We start from the raw sequence: 9,989 nt of genomic DNA on the forward strand, positions 1-9,989 counted from the left end.
AGTGGTGGCGCATGCGAAATCTGTGGTCTTAGGACAATTTCTTGTCGTTGTCATGGTGTGGAAATTTGGAGAGGAGGGTGCCAGCTCATGTGTCGTCTCCATTATTTGTATCGCAGTTTAAAATTACAAAATCATCCCTAAATAACCCTTGTGATCCATCAAAATGAGAAATTATAACTATACTTTTTTTAGTATGATTTCTAATTACATTTTTGATCAACAATAGTATTCATCACTTAAGGCGAAGTTTAGAGTAATACTTTATCGCATGTAGCCCACCTCTTGCACACAAGACATTTCGGGAAAAATGTACTTCGTACTGTAAATTTGCTTAGAAAGTTGTAATGAAATAAATGCATCTGTGGTAAACATTTTAAAACATGGAACAGCTTGAAGAAATTAGGAAAATCTAGAGAATGGAAATCAAACAACTTGATTTTATCTCTCAGATATATATATATATATATATATATATATATATATATATATATATATATATATATATATATATATATATATATATATATATATATATATATATATATATATATATATATATATATATATATATATATATATATATATATATATATATATATATATATATCTGAGACCAGGTGCAGTTGAGCTAAAGGAGCTCGAAAGCTCTTATTTTGGACTGTGTAGAATGAAATAATTATGCTTTATCCAAACAATTCCGGTTTTTTTTTTTCGGGATTCAGGTGTAAACCCTGATCATATTTCAAAACGATCAGATAGATCCTATATATACTAATAATGATAGATCCAATACCATCAAAATAGAACATAAATCTGACAAATCAAATCGATTATTCGACATTTCCATCTTGTTTGGGGTGTATAAAATTTAGATCAAGTATCTTCAATAAATTTGTTAGATTAAACATCATTAAAAATATTTTACGACAGTATTAATTTTGGAAAGTAATATTAAGTCCATGTATAAGAAAAGGTTTAGAAAATTTTTGATGACTTTAAAAACGAAACTGTATTTTTTCATTTCTGTGATTTAAGATACGAAACGATTAAGATAATTTTATTTGTACGTTTTTTCATTTTTGCTTTTTCGTGAATTTATTCACATAGCACAACTTTTCAAAAATTGTTTGAAAATCCTATAATGGGGGGATTTTTTTTTGTTAGAGTGACGACCTTTCAATCAGATGACTTACAAATAGTTGTTTCAGCGAAACAAAGAAGTGTAGGTATGGACATAATTTCAAGCGATGCATAGCAAAATTTGGCGTTTTGAGAATTCCACGTGACCTTGACGCTCTGAAACTAGATCCAGCGATGTATGTAGGCTGCATTAGAAGATATTTCTTTGCTGCAGAAAGAAGGTTTGATCTGCGGTGTAGGTAAAAATACAATTTGTTTTGAAATGTTTTACGCTTTTTATGTTTTATTTGAAACCCTGTTTAGTAATCATTTTAGAGTTTTCGTAAATTTTGATGATTTTTGTACGAGAAAAAAGTTTTATTTCTATAAGATGAGTTTCATTAAATATTCTTTGTATTGCAAGAAAATATCTTTTTTATACTATAAGAGGAATATTTCTAATTGAATCTTGATCTAAGATCCTAAATACAATTTTTCTACTAATCAGCTTTATTGTATGCATAGATTTTTGTATAGAAATTTAAATACAAGGTAGAGAATTTTATGGTAATGAAGAGTTTTACTTCAAATCATTTTAAATTCAAAGGATTTGTTTATTTAAAATGTTAAGTAAGAAATAGGAAATGTTCATTGTTCCTTATTCGAAAAAATTAAAACTATGATTATTTGTGCATTTAGTAGGCATTACTCCAGAATTCAACCAAGAAGCATTTTTGAGTTAAAACTACAATTTTAAAAACTTGCTAGCAAATTTTCTGAAATTTTTTAAATATATATATATTTTTTTACTGTTTATCTGATATGGGCAGTGCTGACCAGTAATAAAGAGATCTATGTCTTAAAATTTGCTTAAAACAATATTCCATATTTCCTAAAGTAATAGATTTTACCTTTTAAATATGAACTTAAAAGCGTTCTTACTTTAACAGAAAGTCAGTTTTAATAATAAATAAATATTAACTAGAACCTTTAATTAATATATTAAATGTTAAGAATGTTTGAATTTTTCTTTTGAGGTTTTCTTTTCCGAATACCATCCTTTAAAAATAAGTTAAACATTTCGAGAAAATAATTAAAAAATATATTTTTTTTTCAGCTTTGAATAGCAGTCATTTAAAATGTTCTTTAATTTCTTAGTATAAAAAAATAATCTGTTATTGGTGCATTAATGGCCATTTTTTATTTATCGTGATGAAAATGGCGAATATTTCCAATGATAATGAATCAAATTAATAATTGCTCTTTAAATATTATCAAATGAATGCCGAATTTTGAATGATAATAAGTCTATGTATTAGGATAAAAAAGCGTTCTCTACTCCTGAATGCAAGGAAAATAATTCGTACCAGTGACTGAAAATATTGAACTAACTTGTTATCTTTAATGCAATGAGTGGCGATAAAGTTATGTTTGACATTCTGAAAAAACCTTTAGTAATCAATATCTACTGTATTTTTATGGTTATTAGCCAGTTTTCGATATGGGAACTGACTTTTACATTATTAAGACTTCTTTTGCTTTATTTTTATTTTAATTCATGGATATTTTTCTAATGTAGCATAAAACAAAATAAAGATAAGAAAGTAAGGATTTTTTTTTAAGTATCGAAATATTATAACAATTTTTAAAATAAAATTCCCTTGATGAAAACTCATTAAAAAAAACTTGTAAAGCAGAAATTATATTTTGTTTCTCCCTTTATAAGCTATCACTAAATGCATTTTTATAAGCCTTCTTTTTTCATCAGAGAAAGATAAACGAATATGTTACAGATCTCTCTATTCTCAAGTATTTTGCGAAAATCTCATCTCCTTGACTTCAGAAATCGGCATTGCTTTCACGTACAATACCATTCTATATTCAGTTTTTGCGAAAAAGCATGCACGCTTGCATGTTTAAATAATTGCACATTATAATTATCCTTAGAGCGTGCATTTGCTCCCTCCTGATTTATGACTTGTTTACTTACAAAGTTCCCCTTTTTCTCCATAGGTGGCGCTGTGCAGCTGATGAGGATAAATCATGGTGGAGCATGGATTCAACCCAAGAACGGAAATTTAAGTCCATATTTACACTTTGTAAAATGTTCAGAAAATGCTGTTATTGTTATTTAATAGATGAGAAAAATAAATTTATTTATTGTAAATTTATATGGAGAAGCTCTTTTCAAGTTTGAAACATATATAGGTATTAATAAAATGTTAGAAACACAATTCCTAAAATTATAAAAAAAAGAAAGAAAAAATGCAGCCATATATACATAAAAAAAGAAAAATCTTCCAATTTTTATTTGATTGAAAAAATGCAATTAAAATGGAAGTCTGTCTTCGGTTTAAAAATAGCATCTTCATTTTTTCCCTCTAATAGATGCTGATTCTTATTAATAACTAAAAAATATATATCACTGTATTAATAACATGTCTGTCTTTTTCTCTGAAATTTAATAATGTGCACAAAAAATATTATGATAAGGTATGAATTTATAATAAGTCTGATTTTAAACATGGATCAAAAGACAGAAGATGGAATACACGCTTTTATTTAATTTAATTTGAAATGATACTACACCATGTCAATTTCGGAGAATAACTACATCAATCAGCTTTTTGAAATGCTTACTTTAAAAAAAAATTGTTTTAAATCGGTATTTTAGCAAGCGTTTCTTAATTTGGGTTTCAAATATTTTGCAAACAAGCATTAATTTCGAAGTAACAAAAAAACAAAACAAAAAATCCTTTTTTCAAATTATATCTCACATTTTTAAACTTTGTAACAGAGTACTAGCTTCATTGCTTTGAAGTACAAAGTTTTATATCAGTATTCTTTTCTAGTAAAAAAAAAAAAAAAAGAGATTTTTAAACAGATTTTAAATTATGAAAAATTAAGCTGTTTAATTAACCAGATTTTAGAAAGGGCTGATCCCTCAAGTACAATCGTTAATCTTTAAATGCTGAATTATATTATACTTTGAGAGATGAGTTCTAGTAATTTACCTTTCGTCTTTAGATAGATAATTGCCTATGCTTATGATATGTTTAAAATGTAAATATATATGGCTGCTAAAAATTAATTACTTTGAGTCAGAAATTCTAAATAGCTTCATCTATTCTAATAGCTATGACCTTATATTTTCACTCTTATTCACGCCTTCATCGCGTGAAGCTTCAATTTTTCTCTAAATCATTATTTTTTGAAAAAAAAATTATCAGGAGTTAAGGAATAAATATTTTGGATTTTAATCCACCATTATTATCAAAAGCAAATAACTCAGGGTTTCAAGGTGAAAAAATCCTAGATGCTAATAATAGCCAAGAATGCAACAGATAATTTTTCGGACAGGACTAATCTTTTTACAAACTGTGTAACTTAGGGAAAAAAAACCTACTACTTAATAAATAAATAAATAAAATATGATATTCTTTAAACGAGAAAAATTAGAGATAAAATTATATATGAATTTATTTAAGATTCTGTTAATTTTAGATAATATAATAAATGGCACATGTATGGGAAAATAAAAAGTAATGAAACAGCATTAACTCTGAAAAGCTTTGATTGTTATATTTGGCCCTTAATATGCAGATTTCTTCTCATTAAATTCTTGCGCTTCTTGTATTGTTTCTACTTTCAATAATTTTTGCAGAAATGTTTAGAAAAAAGAAAAATATTGAAATATAATCAAAAATATTATAATTAAGTTTATATTTTTATTTAAAAATAAAATAGGGAATTTTTGAATGTAAGATGTTTTTAGGATACCCTGGATATAGAGTGGAGATCTATATTTGTGCCAATAATTTTTTTCAATATAGTTTGTTGAATGTGATTTCTCTACGAAGGAGAAAAAAAAAATCGAGAATGTATGAATCGATCTTACAGTTAGGGAAAATTATGTATTAAACATTATAAGCGAACTAAAATTCTTGCTAGAAGATAAAAATGAATAGATTCAACATATCCGCTGTAGGGATATTTCAATCGATTATGTCCTGAAACTTCCAATTGTTTTTTCTTTGCGATTGAATAATTCGGCTTTAAACTTTGTCTAATTCCCTGTCCTATGATGTTTTACCATAATTTGGAGTCATGATGAACATGGTATCTTCATCTTGGGAAAAAACGCATCCTATTCATTTCCAAGATCAAAAGTTTTAAATAAGTTTTCAGAAAGGAGAGGAATTATTTTAGTGGCTTTAAATATGTAACTAGGCTTCTGTGAAGTTTTTCCTGGTTATGATATTTAATAATTATGGTACTGAAGAGATAAGATAAAGAATTAAAATAAATACTATGCCATAAATAAATAAAATATTTTAATAGCTCCAGTTTTTTCTAAAAATTTTGTAATTTTTGTTATTTTTAGTATCCTTATTGTTTAGTCTTAGCTAACAAATGATATTCTACTTTTGGAGTTTAAAAATTGGTTACCATACAGGAAGAAAACAAGATATTGCAGATATTGCGAGGAAGATATTGCAGTTTGAAAGCAGAAGGATTTATAAAATCTAATAATTGATAATTATTTATTCACTTTTGATTAATTATTTATTCAACGTTTTGAAGTGCCCTGATTTGAATGGGAATTAGAGGAATCTCACTGCTAATAAATGCAATGTATTTTCTTTTTGGATGAAAATGTTCGCAAATATAAAATTACAATTAAATTAAAGATTAAATTAGAGATAAGTCATTAAGTTAGAGCCAAGTCATATACTTTAATTAGTACTACAAATGGTTCTTTTCAGATAAGTGATGAGATAATATGATGTCACGCCCTCAGATTCGGAGGAATGTGAATTCGAAACCCTATCCAATCAAAGATTCAATGTGTTCATAAGTCTGATGCACATTTCATCTTTAGTCTTGAATCAGGAATCAGTGCATTAGTAATAATGATTTTGGAGAATCAGATTACTAATGCACTGATACAGATTTGGAGAGACAAATTATGAGGGCTATCTTAATATAAACATAAGTCATTGTGGCTATGTATGTATTTTTTACATCCACATCTAAACAACAGAATCGTATTCAAATAAATTTTGCGCATTCAGTATTTAAGACAAGTGAAAAAAAAAATGCTGTCAACTTTTCAAAATTCAAAAATTAATTAAATATTCATTTAAGTAGAAATTAACCAATATTTCACATTTATTTTTATTTAGAGATATTTTTAGACCTTCTTAAAATCTAAAATTTTATGATTTCAATGATATCAATTTAATTTCTGCACAATATTTCTTTCAGTTTTCTTTAAATAAAATTAAAAAAAAATAATGCATTGAAGTTAATGTTAATTTCGAATTACTTTACAACTATTTTTTTTTAGTTTTTGTTTCAATTTAATATATATCTTTTACTAGGTTTTCATTTGTTTCTAGACAGTGGTCTAAAAATATCTCAAAGCAGATATAAGACAATCGCTTAAACAAAGGGAATAAAAGAAAGATCTTCAGTGTAAATGAAAAAAATGCTCAAGAGCAGCAGCGATATTAATTTAATTTTTACGCAATTTTTCTTTCATCTGGTATTTATTCTTTAGAAAATTTAACGTAGATGATTTTGAAATAAGGAAATTTATAGGTACTCCTTTGTTATGCAATGCTAAGACTTTGAACTACTCTTCCACTATTTTTGAATTTCCTTACAATACATATGTCTTGGAAAAAGACTTGGTAAATTATAATAATTTATAGAAAAATAGTTAATATGTTAAAAATATTATGTATGAGAGGATTGTAATTCCGAGTATCTCTGAGAATATCAACTAGTCTCTAAAAGGTCAAATATAACTTCAAAATCACATGTTATTGTAACAATTCAAATCATGTCTTAAAAAATTCTTGAATTTCATCTCATCAATGCTTTAAAAAGTGTACTTATAATTATTGGTTTGAGTTGTAATATTACAAAGGAAAATTTATATTTGATTTGATTTGACGTGAATTAAATGAATTTAATGTGGCCAGACAATTTTTTACAATAAAAAAAAATTGATTCATGCAAAGTATCGACTCGGTAAACATGTGTCAAGCTTCTTCAATAATTAACTATTTTCTTTGCTTTTCCAATTTTCTTTAAGATTGTTATTAGTATTCCAGAAAATAAATTGTTTAAAATTTAACACTTCACTTTAAACACTTCATCTAATCGCATTTTATTTTGTATGCATTAAATTGGAAAATTATTTATTGTGAAAGTCTTTTTAATATAAATTTGTAAAAAACTTCAATTTTTTTCAATCTTAATTTTTTTGTTTCATATAAATTAGTAATTAATTTAATGTATTATTGGTATGTGTTAATAAAACAAACAACACAATATATTTATTTATTAGGTCAATAACATGCTACAAAACCAACATATACTCCATTATATTTAGTTAAGACACAAAAACAAAGAATACGAACCTTTGAAAAAGTCAATAATTTTTTTCTAATTTGATCAAATTTTAATTCCTTTGCGCCCCTTCAAAGTCGATACGTATGATAGACAGTCTACATGGAAAGGAAAATTTCTCAGTAGTTCTCTCAGCTATAAAATAAAAGCAACGATAAGAACTCTGTACTGACCACTCCAAAAGATTAAATATAAAACGAAATGCAAAATTAGCTGCTTTATTTGAAACCCCTTTTTAGACATCGCTGATACACACAATCGAAATTGCAAGAGTCGTATAATCCAAATGAATTCAGACGAGTCATGAATTTTATAAGAGAGTGGGCCCGACTTGATCCCAATCGAGATTACGAATGATCTATTGTGCGTCCCCTTCAGGTCCGACTCACACTGATTGTCTGCAGTCCTTCCCAAGTTCTCTCAGGAGACTTGAATAAATAATTCCCAGAAGTCGGGAATCCGATTTCCTTACCGGGATTCCCGAACGATATGTCACATTCTTTGTTAACCAGAAGTGGGTTAACCGAGTTGAGGAGCTCTCTACTTATCAAATCTTGCCAGTGGCTCTTGCCACGGTGTTTTTTACGGAAGGTCTATTTTTTAAAATCCCTTTAGAATGCTTTGAATAAAATTTATTTTAGCATAATTTCTCATTCGCAATTTTTAAAAAAATAAAATATAGCCCCCAATTGGTGAATTATATGCATAGTATTAAAAAGCAAAATGAATAAATATACGCTCTTAAATTCAGTGTGTGAGATTAATTGGGAAAGAAAAAAATAAATTATTAAATTTTAAAATTTAATTGCCACATATTTTAAATTAAAAAAAATCAAATTATTTTAAACTATTCGTGTTTGTTTCTGTGGTTAAAGTCTTAGTTTAGAGTTAGAGGATGAATAATTAAGTTTGGATCATCTAATTGCAAATTAGATGTTGAGAAGACATCTAAGCTGGCATCTATTTCACTAAACACATATACTCACCATCGTAAGGATAATTGACTGGCTTGCTAGTGACTTTAAATCATTTTTTAAAAAAAATCCATTTAGAATCATAAAAATAAAATGGGTTCTTTTAGTATGATTTTTCGTTCGTAAATTTTGCTAATAAAATATATTAACCAGTTTATAAATTTTATGCATAGTATTTAAAAACAAAACGAATAAATGTACACTTTTAAATTGAGTGCGTCGAATTCATTAGGAAAGGAAAAATCAATAAATAAATTTTAAACCTTTCTTTGCCATATACATTTTAATTTTTTAAAATTAAATTATTTTTCAACTGTTTGTGTTTGTTCCTATTGAAGCTAGAAAGAATATGCATTTGTGTTTGTTCCTATTGTCCTGGTTTGAAACTAGAATATGAGTAAGTATCTATTTCGAAATTAGATGACCAGAAAATTCTAATTTTCTAAATTAACTTCCAGTTTGCCAAACACAAATGCATATCATCGTTAGGATAAATGATTCACTATCAGTTTGTGCATTAACTAATACTTTAACGGTCCTTTTAAATACCTAGAATCAAACCCCCGATCCTCTCACTGTGAATCACAGTATAAAACAGCTCACATAACTACCTACGTTTAAGGTTTTGTTTTAGTTATACTAATGTTCTTTTTCGAAGGAACCCTAGAGTTATTTTAGATCGAGTCTCATAATTTTGGCATTTATTTAAATGAGGAGGGAAACTCCTGAGGTGGTACGCTCCTCTTCAAGCTTTCGCACCACACTAGCGGGAGGACTTTTGGTCCTGAAGGATTTAAAGAACACCAAACATCGTGGTTCTTCAACATTACCTTGGGGCCGAGACCTCTCCAGGGTACAGTGGCCTCGCATACTTTGAAATATTCTTTTTTTTTTTCTTTTGAAAATTTGGGAAATATTTTCTTTAGTTAAAATTTTGTAACTTTGCTTATAAGAAAATGGGGTCTTTATACTATAATGGTTTCTACTTCTTTTGTCTTAACATCAATAATATAATAATAGCAATGTTTGTATGAGTGAAAGTGCCCCAAATCAGTATCTTATCTTTAAAAAAACTTTTTTAAAAATCATCTATTATTTCTGCAATATACATGCAATGAGAAATTTTTTTTCGAATACTTGGTTACTTATCTTTAAAATACTCGAATTTCAACAAACTTTAAACAAAACATAATAGATATTCATTTATTAACTATTTTTAACGCAATACGATTTGAATTTTTCTTACAGAATATTTATTTATATTCACATTAAGACCAATTATTATAGTCAGAAGGGATATATTATCAAAATTAGATGAACATATCATAGAGTAGATTTTACATACATAAGACACATTGCGATCATTTAATAATAAAAATAACCGCTACTAACAAAAGTTTAAACACGCAGAACTCTGATGAAATTGTTTATCTGTACCGCATACCTTGGCTTTAAAATTTTTGATGACTAAGAAAG

The 9,989-nt window shown here is 27.0% G+C and overlaps 1 long non-coding RNA gene across 4 annotated transcripts in view; it reads left to right on the forward strand.

Moving 5' to 3' along the window:
• Positions 1 to 3,262, forward strand: part of LOC129958618 (uncharacterized) — a 246,249-nt gene extending 242,987 nt beyond the window's left edge. For 2 of the 4 annotated variants that reach the window (XR_008783266.1, XR_008783269.1), the window contains exons 6-7: positions 1,165 to 1,379; positions 3,133 to 3,256. This is a non-coding gene — a long non-coding RNA (uncharacterized LOC129958618). Of the gene's footprint in view, positions 1 to 1,164; positions 1,380 to 3,132 lie in introns of all 4 variants that reach the window. The other 2 variants (XR_008783268.1, XR_008783267.1) reach the window with 2 other exon arrangements.
• Positions 3,263 to 9,989: the final 6,727 nt, after the last annotated feature.

This window comes from Argiope bruennichi, chromosome X1, assembly GCF_947563725.1.
Source record: "Argiope bruennichi chromosome X1, qqArgBrue1.1, whole genome shotgun sequence".
Taxonomy (NCBI): domain Eukaryota; kingdom Metazoa; phylum Arthropoda; class Arachnida; order Araneae; family Araneidae; genus Argiope; species Argiope bruennichi.